This window comes from Primulina eburnea, chromosome 5, assembly GCF_022965805.1.
Source record: "Primulina eburnea isolate SZY01 chromosome 5, ASM2296580v1, whole genome shotgun sequence".
Lineage (NCBI taxonomy): Eukaryota > Viridiplantae > Streptophyta > Magnoliopsida > Lamiales > Gesneriaceae > Primulina > Primulina eburnea.
Genome location: NC_133105.1, coordinates 11,370,428 through 11,393,395, shown reverse-complemented (window position 1 = coordinate 11,393,395; position 22,968 = coordinate 11,370,428).

The window sequence follows — 22,968 nt, the reverse complement described above, 5'->3', positions numbered from 1 at the left end:
ATGTATTTTATTAAATGTTTTAATGCATGCTTAATTCATTGATTTGGGTTTTAATTCACGATTTAAGAATTTTCATTATTTAAATATTTATGTTTAATTGATGCATGTTAAAATACTTTTCGAATTTCATGTTTCAGGCGATTATTCGAGGCGGGATCGAGGAAAAGACCGGTGACGATGTTTTTGGCAATTTAAATGTGGTATTTTATTTTAAGTCGAGGATGTGCATTTTAAATGATTTATTGAGTTTTAGCATTGTTAAGCCTAAACCATTTATTTAGTAATTTTAAGAGTTTAGAATTTTTAAAATTAGTTTTTTTTTGTGTGTGTTATTTTGATTAGAGAGTTTGATTCAAATTAGTGTGTATTTTAATTCCAAAGAATTATTGAGTAAGTATTTGATTTACTTTTAATTAGTGGTTAAGTTATATTTAAGCAATTTATTTCCCTAAAATAACCCACTAATTACCTCCCTAACTTGTTGACTCACGCACACACACCTACACACACACACTCACGTATAACACAACACACACCACACAATTTCCTATCACCATTTTAAAAAGAAAACTAGGGTTCTTCAAGATGGTAGCAGCCGCCCCTCCCCTTCGAATTCTCCCGCAACTTTTCTTTATTTCATTGCAAGAAATTAGTGCCACGTTCGTCCCGGATCAACCTCGCATCCTTCTCCGCTTCGGTATCGTCGTCACGGTATTTTTAAATATCAAAAGGCACGTATATTCTGTTCTTGCTGTGTCGATCAAGTCATATTATGCGTTGCGTTGTTTTTATGCGTAAAAGTTATGTATGATGCTAGTAGTTTGAGCGGATCATGAATCGGATCAATTTCGAAGGAAAAGTTTTAGATCTAAAACTCGTTTTTACTGTTCATGTCAAAACTGCGATTTTCGGTTCATATTTTGGGAAAACTTTCAACGGCAAAAACGTAGAACTTTTCGATACCTTCGATTTGATATATATTTCGAAATTTTTGGACGAAAATTGAGTGAGTTATGACGTTTTTCGTGGGACTGCTCAAACTGCGACTTTTATGAAAATATGTGTTCCTGAGTTTTTGTTGCAGGCTTCGTTGGGGATCGATGGGTGATCGTTGCTGCGTCTAGGTATGATTAGTATGATGTTGGGATGTTATTTGATACGTCGTATCGTGTCGATAGGCACTCGAATGCGTTAGGAGTCGTGGGAAACGAATTGGTGTCAATTGCTATGCTTTGAATTGTATGTGTTGTAAGGTGAACTCATTGCTTTGGGTGTTTGTACGAATTTGGTTGATGTTATAGCATGCTAAGGTGGGTCTCGGGGTGTCGTTTCATAGTCCGTGTAATCGAGTCTAGGATGTTAAGCAAAACATGTACAGAATTTTCGTGAGTTTTCTTGTCCCGCGAGTACACGGACCCTCACCCGGACCCCCACACGGAGTCCGTGCCCTTGTTCCTCAGTAGTGTCCAAAACCCGAGTCTACACGGACCCCTTGAGGGACCCATGCACGGGGTCCGTGCCCCTCTCCTTTCCGAGTGTTCCCTTCACAGTATCTACACGGACCCTGACCCGGACCTATAGACGGGGTCCGTGCCTTTACTTTTCGACACACACACACCATGCAGTATCTACACGGACCCAAGCCCGGACCTAGGCACGGGGTCCGTGTCCTCCTATTTTTGGGATACATTCTTTCATCACTTAGGATTCGGTTTGAGGTTGTATGCTAAGGTTTAATATGATGTTTTCAAGGTCGAGTCATGGGAAAACTTAGAACGTCCTAAGTATTGATTGAGCTTAGGAGTAAGTATGATTTTTACGTCTAAGTTATGCCAGTTAAGTATGCAAGTTCATGTTAGTATGTTGCAGCAACGGCCCCGATCGAAGTCCAACGAATCCCTCAACGCCAAGTAAGTATGTTGACGTGCAAAAGAAAGTATTTTAAGTTTTGAGGTATGCTAAATGTCTTGTGACCAAATTATGTTAGGATTGGAAAGCGTTAAATTATGAACGGGGACCAATCCGCCCGTTAAATTATGAACGGGTTAGATCGTGGTTGTGAAGCGTTAAATTATGAACGTGGATCAACTGGCCCGTTAAATTATGAACAGGGATCTTATGTATGCGGCAGTGGATACGTCCCTGTCAGCCCAGTACTGTGGTATGTCTGATCAGGCGTTTATTATGTATGGGTCACTTGCTTTGAAACATCCTCTACGCAAAATGATGAAGTTATGTATGTTAAAGTATGTTCAAGTATGCAGCATGTTTATGAAAAGTTTAAGTTATGGCACGTCGAAGTATGTATGTACGTTTGTTCAAGATTTAATGCGCAAGTTCAAGTTTCAATTATGTATGTCCTATTTTAAAGTTGCATGCGATCTTATTATGTAGTACTCGTTATTCCAGTTTATACGTGTTGAGTCTTTAGACTCACTAGACTTGATCGATGCAGGTGTCTATGTTGAGGAGACAGGAGGTGATGACCAAGGGGCAGGCTTGGGCTGAGTGGCAGGCTAAACCCGAGGACCGCAAAGTTTATGTTTTTACGCAAATGTTAATTAACTCTGATTTCTTGGTTCGAGGGAAATACTTTGAGCAAAACGTTTGTGAGCAAATTTTATTGTAGTACTTTGAACCGCCATGTCTTATGGGGGACTTGGTTGGGATATTTTTATGGCAAACTTTGAATGTTATTTTATGTTTAAGAAAATTTTTAATTTTTCCGCAAATTTTTAAGTATGAAAATACGGTACGTTACAGTTGGTATCAGAGCGGTGTTCTTGTAAAGGGTTATGCCTACTGCCAGTCGCAAGAAGCTCTCGAAGTCACACCTCAAGTCTGTAAGTTTTACAGTTTTAAAGTCTTTTAAGTAGTAAGCATGAAGTCATGATTTCGGCATGTGCATGTTTTAATTCTATCACCTGTATGTTTATATGACATACGTTTTGGAGTACGGGTTTGCATGTCGTTATAAGTTGAGAATGGATCTTTAAATTTTTTATGCATGTTACGACATGAAATGAAAAACTATTTAATTTTCTTGCACGCTGGTGTGGTGGAATTGGACATGAGTAAGAATTTTGCTTTTGGGCGTTAGAAAAAGTTGTAAATGATTTTTCTATATTAATTTTTGGATAGTAGTACTGATGTTAGACTAGTGAGTCATAAGTTAAATTTGACAATTACGAATGCTTTTGAGACTTGTAGATTTTCTAAGAAATTACAAATGGTTCGTGGTTGCTAGCTTAATTAATTTTTGAAGATTTCATGTAAGAATTAATGATTCGAAGGCTACGACGATCTTTGGAAGTATAAGACGAAGAATTTATTTAAAGTGTATGTTCTATCTAGATATATTTAAGGATTGAATTTCATGAATTGAGAATTTTAAGGACCTAAGTGTAAAGCAATACTCTAAGGGATTATTTTCAAATTTACCAAATTTTGGGGATTCAATTTTGAGTGCAAAGAATTTTAAGGTTAATGAGGTTAAGTCGAAAAAATTTATGGGTACGAAGATGCAAATTTCAAAGAGTTGTAGGGCCAAAAATATAAATTGTGGGAACTTTAAGGACCAAATTGCAAATTTTGAAACTTTTGAGGATTTAGTTCGAACTTTTAAGGAACACCTGAGTAAGATCAGTAGCTTTTCGAGGTTATGGAATTGATTTTGGATTTAATAAGCCTAAAATTATTGAACTTTGTGTTACGAGAAATCTATAAGATGGAATTAGGAACGCCAACAACTTATGGGTAAATGTGGAATTTCCGAAATTTGGGACAAACTGGATAATTTTGAGGAAATAATGAATTAATGCTACAATTTTAAGGAATTTGGGGAACTAGTTTAGCAGTAAGTGAGAACTGAATGATTTAAATGATAAGAATTTTCGATGATTTAAGCTCGAAGAGATCATTAGAACCTTGAAGTATCTGGGTTATAATATTATAAGAAATGGTAATCAAGGGATTGTAAGATGAATCGACATTTGGCTCGAAAAATTAAGCGCTAGTGAATTAATGTTGCGGCAAATTTAAAATTCAGGGTGATAACGATTTGAGGTAAAGTTGATCGTTTAGCTAAGTTATAAGAGTAGACATTGAGTTAGCGAGAATTTTTTTTGGGAACTTAAGTCGATGTGTCATAAGTTTTAGTCATGATTGTAACAGTTAAGCTTGTACCTTTGTTGGAATTTGATTTTTCTAGAAGGTTGGGTATGGTTGATGATTAGTTTTTTTAATAGACGACGCATGTAAGAATTGAGGTAGACATCTTGTCTTGGGAATTTTTGTAGGTTATTAAGAAACTTGAGAATAAGTGATTATGTGTGTTGGAATTATGTTATCCAAAACTATTTGGACTGCGTAAGGTTGAATTTCAAATTTATGGGATATTTGCTCATACGGAATTTTCGGGTGAAATAAAAACAAAGGAAATTAGTGGTGTTCAACATAAGTTATCAATAAGTGAATATTAAGATTTTTATTGAGTAAGAAATCTAAAAGCTTGATATGGGGATTCTAGAATTCTATTGTTAAGAGGAGTTGATTTATTAGAGTTAGTCCATCATTAACAAAGGAAACTTATTAAGTTTTTACGCTAGAATTAATTGAGTATTGGGGATACGTCTAAGTGGGACATTCGTTCCAATGAGGAAAGTTCAAGTGTCTTAGGCTTTAACTATATTGTAATCGTGAAGAGAATAGTTTAAGCATGTGATTGATGCTAGAAAGTTTTTATTTAAGGAGAGGATCGATATTATATATTTTGGGGTTTTACGGATTTATGTTACTCGAAATGAAAGGTTGGCAACAATTTTATATTTGGGTCGTACTTGTAAATAGCTAAGTTATGTAAGTTTGTATCGTAAGGTAAATATTCGATTCAAGGATTGTAGGCCAATATTATTATGGGGATTAAGATAAGATTTAACTTGTAAGTGTATTGCTGAGGATGGAAGTTGATCAGTAACCGTTGGTGCTAAGACCTCTTAGGTTGGACTGCATAAATGCTAATGTAATAGGTCATTGACATTACAGGTATAGTATAGAGAAGGTAAGATACGATAAGTTTGAACCTTCATTTCTAATATTGAGAACAACGAGAAAAGTCCGAATTCGAGGTCGTAGTAAAGTAAGCTAAGTTACCATAAGTCGTTTTAAGTTGCGATTAGCAAACGAGGTTTCCGGTAGGCAATTTGATTAGGATTGAAGAGACGTAAGAACAACATAAGACTTAATTTTATTCAGAGTAGCGCAGCGGTAGCGTGGATCGTTGGGATGCTAGAATAAGAATCTAACTTTTGGATTATCGAGGATAAGCGAATTTCGGGGACGAAATTCAAATTAAGGGGGATAGATTGTGACGTCCCGAAATTTGAGATCCACATGAGCCACGTGCGTGCAAGTTATTAAATTCCTTATGTATTTTATTAAATGTTTTAATGCATGCTTAATTCATTGATTTGGGTTTTAATTCACGATTTAAGAATTTTCATTATTTAAATATTTATGTTTAATTGATGCATGTTAAAATACTTTTCGAATTTCATGTTTCAGGCGATTATTCGAGGCGGGATCGAGGAAAAGACCGGTGACGATGTTTTTGGCAATTTAAATGTGGTATTTTATTTTAAGTCGAGGATGTGCATTTTAAATGATTTATTGAGTTTTAGCATTGTTAAGCCTAAACCATTTATTTAGTAATTTTAAGAGTTTAGAATTTTTAAAATTAGTTTTTTTTTGTGTGTGTTATTTTGATTAGAGAGTTTGATTCAAATTAGTGTGTATTTTAATTCCAAAGAATTATTGAGTAAGTGTTTGATTTACTTTTAATTAGTGGTTAAGTTATATTTAAGCAATTTATTTCCCTAAAATAACCCACTAATTACCTCCCTAACTTGTTGACTCACGCACACACACCTACACACACACACTCACGTATAACACAACACACACCACACAATTTCCTATCACCATTTTAAAAAGAAAACTAGGGTTCTTCAAGATGGTAGCAGCCGCCCCTCCCCTTCGAATTCTCCCGCAACTTTTCTTTATTTCATTGCAAGAAATTAGTGCCACGTTCGTCCCGGATCAACCTCGCATCCTTCTCCGCTTCGGTATCGTCGTCACGGTATTTTTAAATATCAAAAGGCACGTATATTCTGTTCTTGCTGTGTCGATCAAGTCATATTATGCGTTGCGTTGTTTTTATGCGTAAAAGTTATGTATGATGCTAGTAGTTTGAGCGGATCATGAATCGGATCAATTTCGAAGGAAAAGTTTTAGATCTAAAACTCGTTTTTACTGTTCATGTCAAAACTGCGATTTTCGGTTCATATTTTGGGAAAACTTTCAACGGCAAAAACGTAGAACTTTTCGATACCTTCGATTTGATATATATTTCGAAATTTTTGGACGAAAATTGAGTGAGTTATGACGTTTTTCGTGGGACTGCTCAAACTGCGACTTTTATGAAAATATGTGTTCCTGAGTTTTTGTTGCAGGCTTCGTTGGGGATCGATGGGTGATCGTTGCTGCGTCTAGGTATGATTAGTATGATGTTGGGATGTTATTTGATACGTCGTATCGTGTCGATAGGCACTCGAATGCGTTAGGAGTCGTGGGAAACGAATTGGTGTCAATTGCTATGCTTTGAATTGTATGTGTTGTAAGGTGAACTCATTGCTTTGGGTGTTTGTACGAATTTGGTTGATGTTATAGCATGCTAAGGTGGGTCTCGGGGTGTCGTTTCATAGTCCGTGTAATCGAGTCTAGGATGTTAAGCAAAACATGTACAGAATTTTCGTGAGTTTTCTTGTCCCGCGAGTACACGGACCCTCACCCGGACCCCCACACGGAGTCCGTGCCCTTGTTCCTCAGTAGTGTCCAAAACCCGAGTCTACACGGACCCCTTGAGGGACCCATGCACGGGGTCCGTGCCCCTCTCCTTTCCGAGTGTTCCCTTCACAGTATCTACATGGACCCTGACCCGGACCTATAGACGGGGTCCGTGCCTTTACTTTTCGACACACACACACCATGCAGTATCTACACGGACCCAAGCCCGGACCTAGGCACGGGGTCCGTGTCCTCCTATTTTTGGGATACATTCTTTCATCACTTAGGATTCGGTTTTAGGTTGTATGCTAAGGTTTAATATGATGTTTTCAAGGTCGAGTCATGGGAAAACTTAGAACGTCCTAAGTATTGATTGAGCTTAGGAGTAAGTATGATTTTTACGTCTAAGTTATGCCAGTTAAGTATGCAAGTTCATGTTAGTATGTTGCAGCAACGGCCCCGATCGAAGTCCAACGAATCCCTCAACGCCAAGTAAGTATGTTGACGTGCAAAAGAAAGTATTTTAAGTTTTGAGGTATGCTAAATGTCTTGTGACCAAATTATGTTAGGATTGGAAAGCGTTAAATTATGAACGGGGACCAATCCGCCCGTTAAATTATGAACGGGTTAGATCGTGGTTGTGAAGCGTTAAATTATGAACGTGGATCAACTGGCCCGTTAAATTATGAACAGGGATCTTATGTATGCGGCAGTGGATACGTCCCTGTCAGCCCAGTACTGTGGTATGTCTGATCAGGCGTTTATTATGTATGGGTCACTTGCTTTGAAACATCCTCTACGCAAAATGATGAAGTTATGTATGTTAAAGTATGTTCAAGTATGCAGCATGTTTATGAAAAGTTTAAGTTATGGCACGTCGAAGTATGTATGTACGTTTGTTCAAGATTTAATGCGCAAGTTCAAGTTTCAATTATGTATGTCCTATTTTAAAGTTGCATGCGATCTTATTATGTAGTACTCGTTATTCCAGTTTATACGTGTTGAGTCTTTAGACTCACTAGACTTGATCGATGCAGGTGTCTATGTTGAGGAGACAGGAGGTGATGACCAAGGGGCAGGCTTGGGCTGAGTGGCAGGCTAAACCCGAGGACCGCAAAGTTTATGTTTTTACGCAAATGTTAATTAACTCTGATTTCTTGGTTCGAGGGAAATACTTTGAGCAAAACGTTTGTGAGCAAATTTTATTGTAGTACTTTGAACCGCCATGTCTTATGGGGGACTTGGTTGGGATATTTTTATGGCAAACTTTGAATGTTATTTTATGTTTAAGAAAATTTTTAATTTTTCCGCAAATTTTTAAGTATGAAAATACGGTACGTTACAGTTGGTATCAGAGCGGTGTTCTTGTAAAGGGTTATGCCTACTGCCAGTCGCAAGAAGCTCTCGAAGTCACACCTCAAGTCTGTAAGTTTTACAGTTTTAAAGTCTTTTAAGTAGTAAGCATGAAGTCATGATTTCGGCATGTGCATGTTTTAATTCTATCACCTGTATGTTTATATGACATACGTTTTGGAGTACGGGTTTGCATGTCGTTATAAGTTGAGAATGGATCTTTAAATTTTTTATGCATGTTACGACATGAAATGAAAAACTATTTAATTTTCTTGCACGCTGGTGTGGTGGAATTGGACATGAGTAAGAATTTTGCTTTTGGGCGTTAGAAAAAGTTGTAAATGATTTTTCTATATTAATTTTTGGATAGTAGTACTGATGTTAGACTAGTGAGTCATAAGTTAAATTTGACAATTACGAATGCTTTTGAGACTTGTAGATTTTCTAAGAAATTACAAATGGTTCGTGGTTGCTAGCTTAATTAATTTTTGAAGATTTCATGTAAGAATTAATGATTCGAAGACTACGACGATCTTTGGAAGTATAAGACGAAGAATTTATTTAAAGTGTATGTTCTATCTAGATATACTTAAGGATTGAATTACATGAATTGAGAATTTTAAGGACCTAAGTGTAAAGCAATACTCTAAGGGATTATTTTCAAATTTACCAAATTTTGGGGATTCAATTTTGAGTGCAAAGAATTTTAAGGTTAATGAGGTTAAGTCGAAAAAATTTATGGGTACGAAGATGCAAATTTCAAAGAGTTGTAGGGCCAAAAATATAAATTGTGGGAACTTTAAGGACCAAATTGCAAATTTCGAAACTTTTGAGGATTTAGTTCGAACTTTTAAGGAACACCTGAGTAAGATCAGTAGCTTTTCGAGGTTATGGAATTGATTTTGGATTTAATAAGCCTAAAATTATTGAACTTTGTGTTACGAGAAATCTATAAGATGGAATTAGGAACGCCAACAACTTATGGGTAAATGTGGAATTTCCGAAATTTAGGACAAACTGGATAATTTTGAGGAAATAATGAATTAATGCTACAATTTTAAGGAATTTGGGAACTAGTTTAGCAGTAAGTGAGAACTGAATGATTTAAATGATAAGAATTTTCGATGATTTAAGCTCGAAGAGATCATTAGAACCTTGAAGTATCTGGGTTATAATATTATAAGAAATGGTAATCAAGGAGATTGTAAGATGAATCGACATTTGGCTCGAAAAGTTAAGCGCTAGTGAATTAATGTTGCTGCAAATTTAAAATTCAGGGTGATAACGATTTGAGGTAAAGTTGATCGTTTAGCTAAGTTATAAGAGTAGACATTGAGTTAGCGAGAATTTTTTTTGGGAACTTAAGTCGATGTGTCATAAGTTTTAGTCATGATTGTAACAGTTAAGCTTGTACCTTTGTTGGAATTTGATTTTCTAGAAGGTTGGGTATGGTTGATGATTAGTTTTTTAATAGACGACGCATGTAAGAATTGAGGTAGACATCTTGTCTTGGGAATTTTTGTAGGTTATTAAGAAACTTGAGAATAAGTGATTATGTGTGTTGGAATTATGTTATCCAAAACTATTTGGACTGCGTAAGGTTGAATTTCAAATTTATGGGATATTTGCTCATACGGAATTTTTGGGTGAAATAAAAACAAAGGAAATTAGTGGTGTTCAACATAAGTTATCAATAAGTGAATATTAAGATTTTTATTGAGTAAGAAATCTAAAAGCTTGATATGGGGATTCTAGAATTCTAATGGTTAAGAGGAGTTGATTTATTAGAGTTAGTCCATCATTAACAAAGGAAACTTATTAAGTTTTATACGCTAGAATTAATTGAGTATTAGGGATACGTCTAAGTGGGACATTCGTTCCAATGAGGAAGTTCAAGTGTCTTAGGCTTTAACTATATTGTAATCGTGAAGAGAATAGTTTAAGCATGTGATTGATGCTAGAAAGTTTTTATTTAAGGAGAGGATCGATATTATATATTTTGGGGTTTTACGGATTTATGTTACTCGAAATGAAAGGTTGGCAACAATTTTTATATTTGGGTCGTACTTGTAAATAGCTAAGTTATGTAAGTTTGTATCGTAAGGTAAATATTCGATTCAAGGATTGTAGGCCAATATTATTATGGGATTAAGATAAGATTTAACTTGTAAGTGTATTGCTGAGGATGGAAGTTGATCAGTAACCGTTGGTGCTAAGACCTCTTAGGTTGGACTGCATAAATGCTAATGTAATAGGTCATTGACATTACAGGTATAGTATAGAGAAGGTAAGATACGATAAGTTTGAACCTTCATTTCTAATATTGAGAACAACGAGAAAAGTCCGAATTCGAGGTCGTAGTAAAGTAAGCTAAGTTACCATAAGTCGTTTTAAGTTGCGATTAGCAAACGAGGTTTCCGGTAGGCAATTTGATTAGGATTGAAGAGACGTAAGAACAACATAAGACTTAATTTTATTCAGAGTAGCGCAGCGGTAGCGTGGATCGTTGGGATGCTAGAATAAAGAATCTAACTTTTGGATTATCGAGGATAAGCGAATTTCGGGGACGAAATTCAAATTAAGGGGGATAGATTGTGACGTCCCGAAATTTGAGATCCACATGAGCCACGTGCGTGCAAGTTATTAAATTCCTTATGTATTTTATTAAATGTTTTAATGCATGCTTAATTCATTGATTTGGGTTTTAATTCACGATTTAAGAATTTTCATTATTTAAATATTTATGTTAATTGATGCATGTTAAAATACTTTTCGAATTTCATGTTTCAGGCGATTATTCGAGGCGGGATCGAGGAAAAGACCGGTGACGATGTTTTTGGCAATTTAAATGTGGTATTTTATTTTAAGTCGAGGATGTGCATTTTAAATGATTTATTGAGTTTTAGCATTGTTAAGCCTAAACCATTTATTTAGTAATTTTAAGAGTTTAGAATTTTTAAAATTAGTTTTTTTTTGTGTGTGTTATTTTGATTAGAGAGTTTGATTCAAATTAGTGTGTATTTTAATTCCAAAGAATTATTGAGTAAGTGTTTGATTTACTTTTAATTAGTGGTTAAGTTATATTTAAGCAATTTATTTCCCTAAAATAACCCACTAATTACCTCCCTAACTTGTTGACTCACGCACACACACCTACACACACACTCACGTATAACACAACACACACCACACAATTTCCTATCACCATTTTAAAAAGAAAACTAGGGTTCTTCAAGATGGTAGCAGCCGCCCCTCCCCTTCGAATTCTCCCGCAACTTTTCTTTATTTCATTGCAAGAAATTAGTGCCACGTTCGTCCCGGATCAACCTCGCATCCTTCTCCGCTTCGGTATCGTCGTCACGGTATTTTTAAATATCAAAAGGCACGTATATTCTGTTCTTGCTGTGTCGATCAAGTCATATTATGCGTTGCGTTGTTTTTATGCGTAAAAGTTATGTATGATGCTAGTAGTTTGAGCGGATCATGAATCGGATCAATTTCGAAGGAAAAGTTTTAGATCTAAAACTCGTTTTTACTGTTCATGTCAAAACTGCGATTTTCGGTTCATATTTTGGGAAAACTTTCAACGGCAAAAACGTAGAACTTTTCGATACCTTCGATTTGATATATATTTCGAAATTTTTGGACGAAAATTGAGTGAGTTATGACGTTTTTTGTGGGACTGCTCAAACTGCGACTTTTATGAAAATATGTGTTCCTGAGTTTTTGTTGCAGGCTTCGTTGGGGATCGATGGGTGATCGTTGCTGCGTCTAGGTATGATTAGTATGATGTTGGGATGTTATTTGATACGTCGTATCGTGTCGATAGGCACTCGAATGCGTTAGGAGTCGTGGGAAACGAATTGGTGTCAATTGCTATGCTTTGAATTGTATGTGTTGTAAGGTGAACTCATTGCTTTGGGTGTTTGTACGAATTTGGTTGATGTTATAGCATGCTAAGGTGGGTCTCGGGGTGTCGTTTCATAGTCCGTGTAATCGAGTCTAGGATGTTAAGCAAAACATGTACAGAATTTTCGTGAGTTTTCTTGTCCCGCGAGTACACGGACCCTCACCCGGACCCCCACACGGAGTCCGTGCCCTTGTTCCTCAGTAGTGTCCAAAACCCGAGTCTACACGGACCCCTTGAGGGACCCATGCACGGGGTCCGTGCCCCTCTCCTTTCCGAGTGTTCCCTTCACAGTATCTACACGGACCCTGACCCGGACCTATAGACGGGGTCCGTGCCTTTACTTTTCGACACACACACACCATGCAGTATCTACACGGACCCAAGCCCGGACCTAGGCACGGGGTCCGTGTCCTCCTATTTTTGGGATACATTCTTTCATCACTTAGGATTCGGTTTTAGGTTGTATGCTAAGGTTTAATATGATGTTTTCAAGGTCGAGTCATGGGAAAACTTAGAACGTCCTAAGTATTGATTGAGCTTAGGAGTAAGTATGATTTTTACGTCTAAGTTATGCCAGTTAAGTATGCAAGTTCATGTTAGTATGTTGCAGCAACGGCCCCGATCGAAGTCCAACGAATCCCTCAACGCCAAGTAAGTATGTTGACGTGCAAAAGAAAGTATTTTAAGTTTTGAGGTATGCTAAATGTCTTGTGACCAAATTATGTTAGGATTGGAAAGCGTTAAATTATGAACGGGGACCAATCCGCCCGTTAAATTATGAACGGGTTAGATCGTGGTTGTGAAGCGTTAAATTATGAACGTGGATCAACTGGCCCGTTAAATTATGAACAGGGATCTTATGTATGCGGCAGTGGATACGTCCCTGTCAGCCCAGTACTGTGGTATGTCTGATCAGGCGTTTATTATGTATGGGTCACTTGCTTTGAAACATCCTCTACGCAAAATGATGAAGTTATGTATGTTAAAGTATGTTCAAGTATGCAGCATGTTTATGAAAAGTTTAAGTTATGGCACGTCGAAGTATGTATGTACGTTTGTTCAAGATTTAATGCGCAAGTTCAAGTTTCAATTTATGTATGTCCTATTTTAAAGTTGCATGCGATCTTATTATGTAGTACTCGTTATTCCAGTTTATACGTGTTGAGTCTTTAGACTCACTAGACTTGATCGATGCAGGTGTCTATGTTGAGGAGACAGGAGGTGATGACCAAGGGGCAGGCTTGGGCTGAGTGGCAGGCTAAACCCGAGGACCGCAAAGTTTATGTTTTTACGCAAATGTTAATTAACTCTGATTTCTTGGTTCGAGGGAAATACTTTGAGCAAAACGTTTGTGAGCAAATTTTATTGTAGTACTTTGAACCGCCATGTCTTATGGGGGACTTGGTTGGGATATTTTTATGGCAAACTTTGAATGTTATTTTATGTTTAAGAAAATTTTTAATTTTTCCGCAAATTTTTAAGTATGAAAATACGGTACGTTACAGTTGGTATCAGAGCGGTGTTCTTGTAAAGGGTTATGCCTACTGCCAGTCGCAAGAAGCTCTCGAAGTCACACCTCAAGTCTGTAAGTTTTACAGTTTTAAAGTCTTTTAAGTAGTAAGCATGAAGTCATGATTTCGGCATGTGCATGTTTTAATTCTATCACCTGTATGTTTATATGACATACGTTTTGGAGTACGGGTTTGCATGTCGTTATAAGTTGAGAATGGATCTTTAAATTTTTTATGCATGTTACGACATGAAATGAAAAACTATTTAATTTTCTTGCACGCTGGTGTGGTGGAATTGGACATGAGTAAGAATTTTGCTTTTGGGCGTTAGAAAAAGTTGTAAATGATTTTTCTATATTAATTTTTGGATAGTAGTACTGATGTTAGACTAGTGAGTCATAAGTTAAATTTGACAATTACGAATGCTTTTGAGACTTGTAGATTTTCTAAGAAATTACAAATGGTTCGTGGTTGCTAGCTTAATTAATTTTTGAAGATTTCATGTAAGAATTAATGATTCGAAGGCTACGACGATCTTTGGAAGTATAAGACGAAGAATTTATTTAAAGTGTATGTTCTATCTAGATATACTTAAGGATTGAATTTCATGAATTGAGAATTTTAAGGACCTAAGTGTAAAGCAATACTCTAAGGGATTATTTTCAAATTTACCAAATTTTGGGGATTCAATTTTGAGTGCAAAGAATTTTAAGGTTAATGAGGTTAAGTCGAAAAAAATTTATGGGTACGAAGATGCAAATTTCAAAGAGTTGTAGGGCCAAAAATATAAATTGTGGGAACTTTAAGGACCAAATTGCAAATTTTGAAACTTTTGAGGATTTAGTTCGAACTTTTAAGGAACACCTGAGTAAGATCAGTAGCTTTTCGAGGTTATGGAATTGATTTTGGATTTAATAAGCCTAAAATTATTGAACTTTGTGTTACGAGAAATCTATAAGATGGAATTAGGAACGCCAACAACTTATGGGTAAATGTGGAATTTCCGAAATTTGGGACAAACTGGATAATTTTGAGGAAATAATGAATTAATGCTACAATTTTAAGGAATTTGGGGAACTAGTTTAGCAGTAAGTGAGAACTGAATGATTTAAATGATAAGAATTTTCGATGATTTAAGCTCGAAGAGATCATTAGAACCTTGAAGTATCTGGGTTATAATATTATAAGAAATGGTAATCAAGGGGATTGTAAGATGAATCGACATTTGGCTCGAAAAATTAAGCGCTAGTGAATTAATGTTGCGGCAAATTTAAAATTCAGGGTGATAACGATTTGAGGTAAAGTTGATCGTTTAGCTAAGTTATAAGAGTAGACATTGAGTTAGCGAGAATTTTTTTTGGGAACTTAAGTCGATGTGTCATAAGTTTTAGTCATGATTGTAACAGTTAAGCTTGTACCTTTGTTGGAATTTGATTTTTCTAGAAGGTTGGGTATGGTTGATGATTAGTTTTTTTAATAGACGACGCATGTAAGAATTGAGGTAGACATCTTGTCTTGGGAATTTTTGTAGGTTATTAAGAAACTTGAGAATAAGTGATTATGTGTGTTGGAATTATGTTATCCAAAACTATTTGGACTGCGTAAGGTTGAATTTCAAATTTATGGGATATTTGCTCATACGGAATTTTCGGGTGAAATAAAAACAAAGGAAATTAGTGGTGTTCAACATAAGTTATCAATAAGTGAATATTAAGATTTTTATTGAGTAAGAAATCTAAAAGCTTGATATGGGGATTCTAGAATTCTAATTGTTAAGAGGAGTTGATTTATTAGAGTTAGTCCATCATTAACAAAGGAAACTTATTAAGTTTTTACGCTAGAATTAATTGAGTATTGGGGATACGTCTAAGTGGGACATTCGTTCCAATGAGGAAAGTTCAAGTGTCTTAGGCTTTAACTATATTGTAATCGTGAAGAGAATAGTTTAAGCATGTGATTGATGCTAGAAAGTTTTTATTTAAGGAGAGGATCGATATTATATATTTTGGGGTTTTACGGATTTATGTTACTCGAAATGAAAGGTTGGCAACAATTTTATATTTGGGTCGTACTTGTAAATAGCTAAGTTATGTAAGTTTGTATCGTAAGGTAAATATTCGATTCAAGGATTGTAGGCCAATATTATTATGGGGATTAAGATAAGATTTAACTTGTAAGTGTATTGCTGAGGATGGAAGTTGATCAGTAACCGTTGGTGCTAAGACCTCTTAGGTTGGACTGCATAAATGCTAATGTAATAGGTCATTGACATTACAGGTATAGTATAGAGAAGGTAAGATACGATAAGTTTGAACCTTCATTTCTAATATTGAGAACAACGAGAAAAGTCCGAATTCGAGGTCGTAGTAAAGTAAGCTAAGTTACCATAAGTCGTTTTAAGTTGCGATTAGCAAACGAGGTTTCCGGTAGGCAATTTGATTAGGATTGAAGAGACGTAAGAACAACATAAGACTTAATTTTATTCAGAGTAGCGCAGCGGTAGCGTGGATCGTTGGGATGCTAGAATAAAGAATCTAACTTTTGGATTATCGAGGATAAGCGAATTTCGGGGACGAAATTCAAATTAAGGGGGATAGATTGTGACGTCCCGAAATTTGAGATCCACATGAGCCACGTGCGTGCAAGTTATTAAATTCCTTATGTATTTTATTAAATGTTTTAATGCATGCTTAATTCATTGATTTGGGTTTTAATTCACGATTTAAGAATTTTCATTATTTAAATATTTATGTTTAATTGATGCATGTTAAAATACTTTTCGAATTTCATGTTTCAGGCGATTATTCGAGGCGGGATCGAGGAAAAGACCGGTGACGATGTTTTTGGCAATTTAAATGTGGTATTTTATTTTAAGTCGAGGATGTGCATTTTAAATGATTTATTGAGTTTTAGCATTGTTAAGCCTAAACCATTTATTTAGTAATTTTAAGAGTTTAGAATTTTTAAAATTAGTTTTTTTTTGTGTGTGTTATTTTGATTAGAGAGTTTGATTCAAATTAGTGTGTATTTTAATTCCAAAGAATTATTGAGTAAGTGTTTGATTTACTTTTAATTAGTGGTTAAGTTATATTTAAGCAATTTATTTCCCTAAAATAACCCACTAATTACCTCCCTAACTTGTTGACTCACGCACACACACCTACACACACACACTCACGTATAACACAACACACACCACACAATTTCCTATCACCATTTTAAAAAGAAAACTAGGGTTCTTCAAGATGGTAGCAGCCGCCCCTCCCCTTCGAATTCTCCCGCAACTTTTCTTTATTTCATTGCAAGAAATTAGTGCCACGTTCGTCCCGGATCAACCTCGCATCCTTCTCCGCTTCGGTATCGTCGTCACGGTATTTTTAAATATCAAAAGGCACGTATATTCTGTTCTTGCTGTGTCGATCAAGTCATATTATGCGTTGCGTTGTTTTTATGCGTAAAAGTTATGTATGATGCTAGTAGTTTGAGCGGATCATGAATCGGATCAATTTCGAAGGAAAAGTTTTAGATCTAAAACTCGTTTTTACTGTTCATGTCAAAACTGCGATTTTCGGTTCATATTTTGGGAAAACTTTCAACGGCAAAAACGTAGAACTTTTCGATACCTTCGATTTGATATATATTTCGAAATTTTTGGACGAAAATTGAGTGAGTTATGACGTTTTTCGTGGGACTGCTCAAACTGCGACTTTTATGAAAATATGTGTTCCTGAGTTTTTGTTGCAGGCTTCGTTGGGGATCGATGGGTGATCGTTGCTGCGTCTAGGTATGATTAGTATGATGTTATTTGATACGTCGTATCGTGTCGATAGGCACTCGAATGCGTTAGGAGTCGTGGGAAACGAATTGGTGTCAATTGCTATGCTTTGAATTGTATGTGTTGTAAGGTGAACTCATTGCTTTGGGTGTTTGTACGAATTTGGTTGATGTTATAGCATGCTAAGGTGGGTCTCGGGGTGTCGTTTCATAGTCCGTATAATCGAGTCTAGGATGTTAAGCAAAACATGTACAGAATTTTCGTGAGTTTTCTTGTCCCGCGAGTACACGGACCCTCACCCGGACCCCCACACGGAGTCCGTGCCCTTGTTCCTCAGTAGTGTCCAAAACCCGAGTCTACACGGACCCCTTGAGGGACCCATGCACGGGGTCCGTGCCCCTCTCCTTTCCGAGTGTTCCCTTCACAGTATCTACACGGACCCTGACCCGGACCTATAGACGGGGTCCGTGCCTTTACTTTTCGACACACACACACCATGCAGTATCTACACGGACCCAAGCCCGGACCTAGGCACGGGGTCCGTGTCCTCCTATTTTTGGGATACATTCTTTCATCACTTAGGATTCGGTTTGAGGTTGTATGCTAAGGTTTAATATGATGTTTTCAAGGTCGAGTCATGGGAAAACTTAGAACGTCCTAAGTATTGATTGAGCTTAGGAGTAAGTATGATTTTTACGTCTAAGTTATGCCAGTTAAGTATGCAAGTTCATGTTAGTATGTTGCAGCAACGGCCCCGATCGAAGTCCAACGAATCCCTCAACGCCAAGTAAGTATGTTGACGTGCAAAAGAAAGTATTTTAAGTTTTGAGGTATGCTAAATGTCTTGTGACCAAATTATGTTAGGATTGGAAAGCGTTAAATTATGAACGGGGACCAATCCGCCCGTTAAATTATGAACGGGTTAGATCGTGGTTGTGAAGCGTTAAATTATGAACGTGGATCAACTGGCCCGTTAAATTATGAACAGGGATCTTATGTATGCGGCAGTGGATACGTCCCTGTCAGCCCAGTACTGTGGTATGTCTGATCAGGCGTTTATTATGTATGGGTCACTTGCTTTGAAACATCCTCTACGCAAAATGATGAAGTTATGTATGTTAAAGTATGTTCAAGTATGCAGCATGTTTATGAAAAGTTTAAGTTATGGCACGTCGAAGTATGTATGTACGTATGTTCAAGATTTAATGCGCAAGTTCAAGTTTCAAATTATGTATGTCCTATTTTAAAGTTGCATGCGATCTTATTATGTAGTACTCGTTATTCCAGTTTATACGTGTTGAGTCTTTAGACTCACTAGACTTGATCGATGCAGGTGTCTATGTTGAGGAGACAGGAGGTGATGACCAAGGGGCAGGCTTGGGCTGAGTGGCAGGCTAAACCCGAGGACCGCAAAGTTTATGTTTTTACGCAAATGTTAATTAACTCTGATTTCTTGGTTCGAGGGAAATACTTTGAGCAAAACGTTTGTGAGCAAATTTTATTGTAGTACTTTGAACCGCCATGTCTTATGGGGGACTTGGTTGGGATATTTTTATGGCAAACTTTGAATGTTATTTTATGTTTAAGAAAATTTTTAATTTTTCCGCAAATTTTTAAGTATGAAAATACGGTACGTTACATTTAGGCTTCTCAAGCTTGGTCCAGTAGGGTCCATAGAGGTCCAATAGGGCCCTAGGGTGGTGGAACAGGGGCTGGTCGTGTTGCTTGAGGGGTAGGGTCTAAACTTGCATGGTTAGGAGGTCTAGGGTTTTTGAAAATAGGGTAAGGGTTCAGTAGATGTTCTAGGCTTGTTCATAGGTCTTGATTAGCTGGATTTGGGTTTAATATGATTTATTTATGTGTTATTAATCTTTGGTTCAAGTTTGGTAAAGTTTGGTTAAGTTTCGAGTCAATATGAGTCGAAACCAAGATGTACGTCTAAGCTTAAAAAACGATTTGGGAGGTTAGTCGAGGGGCATAATTTTATGTTTAAGGAATATTTATGGGAGTGTTTTAAGGTTATACGTTAAGTTTCGAATGAATTGGGACGTCGTTTCGAGGCATAAGGAAATATACGAAAAGTTATGCTTCTAGAGGTAAATAATCATTAACTGAAAATGTTAACGTCCTGGCAGTGTCGTGAATGCTGTAAATAATGTTAAAATGTTTATTTTAAATGTTTATGAAATATTATGATGAAACATTAATGCTAAAAGATATGTTGCATGCTTGGTTTAAAAGAAAAATGACTTATATGTACATTAATTTTTATAAGTGATGAAAATATGAAAAGTTGAATGAGGTGAAGTGATTGTGAATAATACGAAGATATGATTGGAGATATCGTGAGGAAAAAGGCCCCAGAGAGAGTCCGTTTATGGGAGAAGGCCAAGAGGGATCTCGACGATCGTATTTTCATTGACATGATATGTGATATGTAAGGTCAAGGCTCAGTTGACAGGTGAAAGTGTCATTGATGTCCCCGCCGCCCAGTACTATGGTTACACGTAGATGGATCCATCGATCTTTAGCTGATACGAAAGTCAAAATTAACGACCCGAATTCAATAAAAGGGAAAACGTAAACATATATGATGAAAAGGAAAATGTTAATGATGAAAGAAAAATGTTTATGATGAAAGAAAAATTTTATGTTTATGTATGTTCATGAAAAGCTATTTTAAGTAAAAGTATTTTTATTGTTGCATTTAGATTTATATATATTACTTGTTATCATTGAAGGATCGTGAGCCGGTGCCTTTGAAGGCATTTCAAACATAATATTCTCCAATGAGCTGCAATAGCTCGTGTTCTAAGAATCTTAACACTGATGAATTAAATCGAGTTTGGTTAAAAATCAAGCGGAAGAAACTCGAAGTAATCCTTCGTGAAGAAGACTGTTAAATTAGAAAATATTTTAACTTATGTAAACTGAATAACAGAAAAGAATGGGATCAGTTGTCGCATATATCAGTTCAGTTATGGCAAAAATTGAACTGACGGATGCTCTAACTGATCAAGTCAGTTTGAAAACAGCAGTTAATCAGTTAAATACACAAGATATGTTTACGTTCGGAGACTTCAAATGCTCCTACGTCACCCCTTCTACCACCTCGGGTAGGATCCACTAGAAGACTTTGATTTATACAACTACTTGTACAAACCCACTCAGCTTAGGACTTACACTACTGCCTCAACTGAACTCCTAGCCTAGAATGAAGGTAGCACCTTTCACCCAACACTTCTTTAATGTCTATGTGTCAAATACTACATACACAAGTTTAACGTATTTGTGAAAGACTGTATTTGGGTGGAGGCGGGGAGTGTGGGAACTGAACAAAGAATACACCGGAAAGGTGTTCCCACATACTGAGGGAAATATGCTTCTAATCTTAGCTGATAACACGTTGAAGTGTCCCTCTGAGCTGATTACTTCTTGTAAGCTAATATGCAATATGCGAGCCCTTTTTATTTATATCTTCACACACTCTATATATTCGGTCTTCACATATCTTCTATTTATAGGCTGGAAAATGATCGTACAGTGAGACTCAATTATTATATTTGTTGCATCTTGAATTCTTTTCTTGGACTCTGTGTTTCGACTTTTCGATTGCCCTTCTGAAACGTTTGTCTTTAACGCTCTGATGCAACGTTAATTATTGTCCTTTGACTAGACAATTGCTTTGTACCTTTGTGTATAGTTGGAATCCACTGAATGAATTTGTCTTCATCTACAACTGAAAGATTCTTAACCGACACTCCGAACTAGTCAGCTGAACTGATCTTCAGTTGGGCTGGTGAAATCAGTTGACTGGTCAGTTGAAGTGATTTCACTCTCGTTCAGTTGAACTGATCAATTGGGTTTCTTCATCATTTGAACACTCCTTTGGATTGCCGGGCTTCTGAGGTCTCCTGCTGAGCTACCTATAAACTAGAGAGTCAGCTGAACTGTAACGTCCCATATTCGATGATTGTCCTCACTGTATCAAGACGGGTCTTTCCAGCGTGGTTATATCCTCACTCACACGCACCCTGAGAAACTTCCCAGGCGATCACTCATCCCAAAATTGCCCCAAGTCAAGCACGCTTAACTTTGGAGTTCTTATGTGATGAGCTACCGAAAAGAAGATGCACCTTCGTGATATGAGTAGTACAAATCAAATCTTTTAAGCCCTCTTCAACTGTACAGTCCATTACATTGAACAGTCTCGGAATCCCTCTCATTCCCGTGTGAGTCGGTTCATTCATGTTCCCTTCATCTAGAAGCCTGCCAGGAGCCGCTCACTGTCCGTGCAACTGATGGCACCAGCAATCACCCCCTGCCCTCTTCAGCCCCGGGCCTCACATGCCCACCAGCTTCCGCTTGGTTCGTCCCCGAACCACACCGTACTAAGAGAGGTCGGCTCTGATACCAACTGTAACGTCCCAGATTCGATGACTGTCCTCACTGTATCAAGACGGGTCTTTCCAGCGTGCTTATGTCCTCACTCACACGCACCCTGGCAAACTTCCCAGGAGGTCACCCATCCCAAAATTGCCCCAAGTCAAGCACGCTTAACTTTGGAGTTCTTATGTGATGAGCTACCGAAAAGAAGACGCACCTTCGGGATATGAGTAGTACAAATCAAATCTTTTAAGCCCTCTTCAACTGTACAGTCCATTACATTGAACAGTCTCGGAATCCCTCTCATTCCCGTGTGGGTCGGTTCATTCATGTTCCCTCCACCTAGAAGCCTGCCAGGAGCCGCTCATTGTCCGTGCAACTGATGGCACCGGCAATCACCCCCCGCCCTCTTCAGCCCCGGGCCTCACATGCCCACCAGCTTCCGCTTGGTTCGTCCCCGAACCACACCGTACTAAGAGAGGTCGGCTATGATACCAACTGTAACGTCCCAGATTCGATGACTGTCCTCACTGTATCAAGACGGGTCTTTCCAGCGTACTTATGTCCTCACTCACACGCACCCTGGGAAACTTCCCAGGAGGTCACCCATCCCAAAATTGCCCCAAGTCAAGCACGCTTAACTTTGGAGTTCTTATGTGATGAGCTACCGAAAAGAAGACGCACCTTCGTGATATGAGTAGTACAAATCAAATCTTTTAAGCCCTCTTCAACTGTACAGTCCATTACATTGAACAGTCTCGGAATCCCTCTCATTCCCGTGTGGGTCGGTTCATTCATGTTCCCTCCACCTAGAAGCCTGCCGGGAGCCGCTCATTGTCCGTACAACTGATGGCACCAGCGATCACCCCCCCGCCCTCTTCGACCCCGGGCCTCACATGAACTACTCATTTGACGTATCAGTTCGCCTAATTCAGTTTGTGTGATCAGTTGGGTCTTCATTTTACGATGTAAACAGCTTGTAACTGATCATAGCTTCTGCACACTAAGGTAAAACATTAGTAATACAAAATAACAAGTTTTGTTAACATCAAAATTAAGATTGTGAACTTGAAAAGTTCCAAGAATCTCCCTGTTTTTTATGATCACAAAACTTGAGTGGTTAAGAACAATATATCCAGTTTAAGGGTTAGTCCATTTAAACATCGTTAAAAGCTCTCCCTCAAGAACTG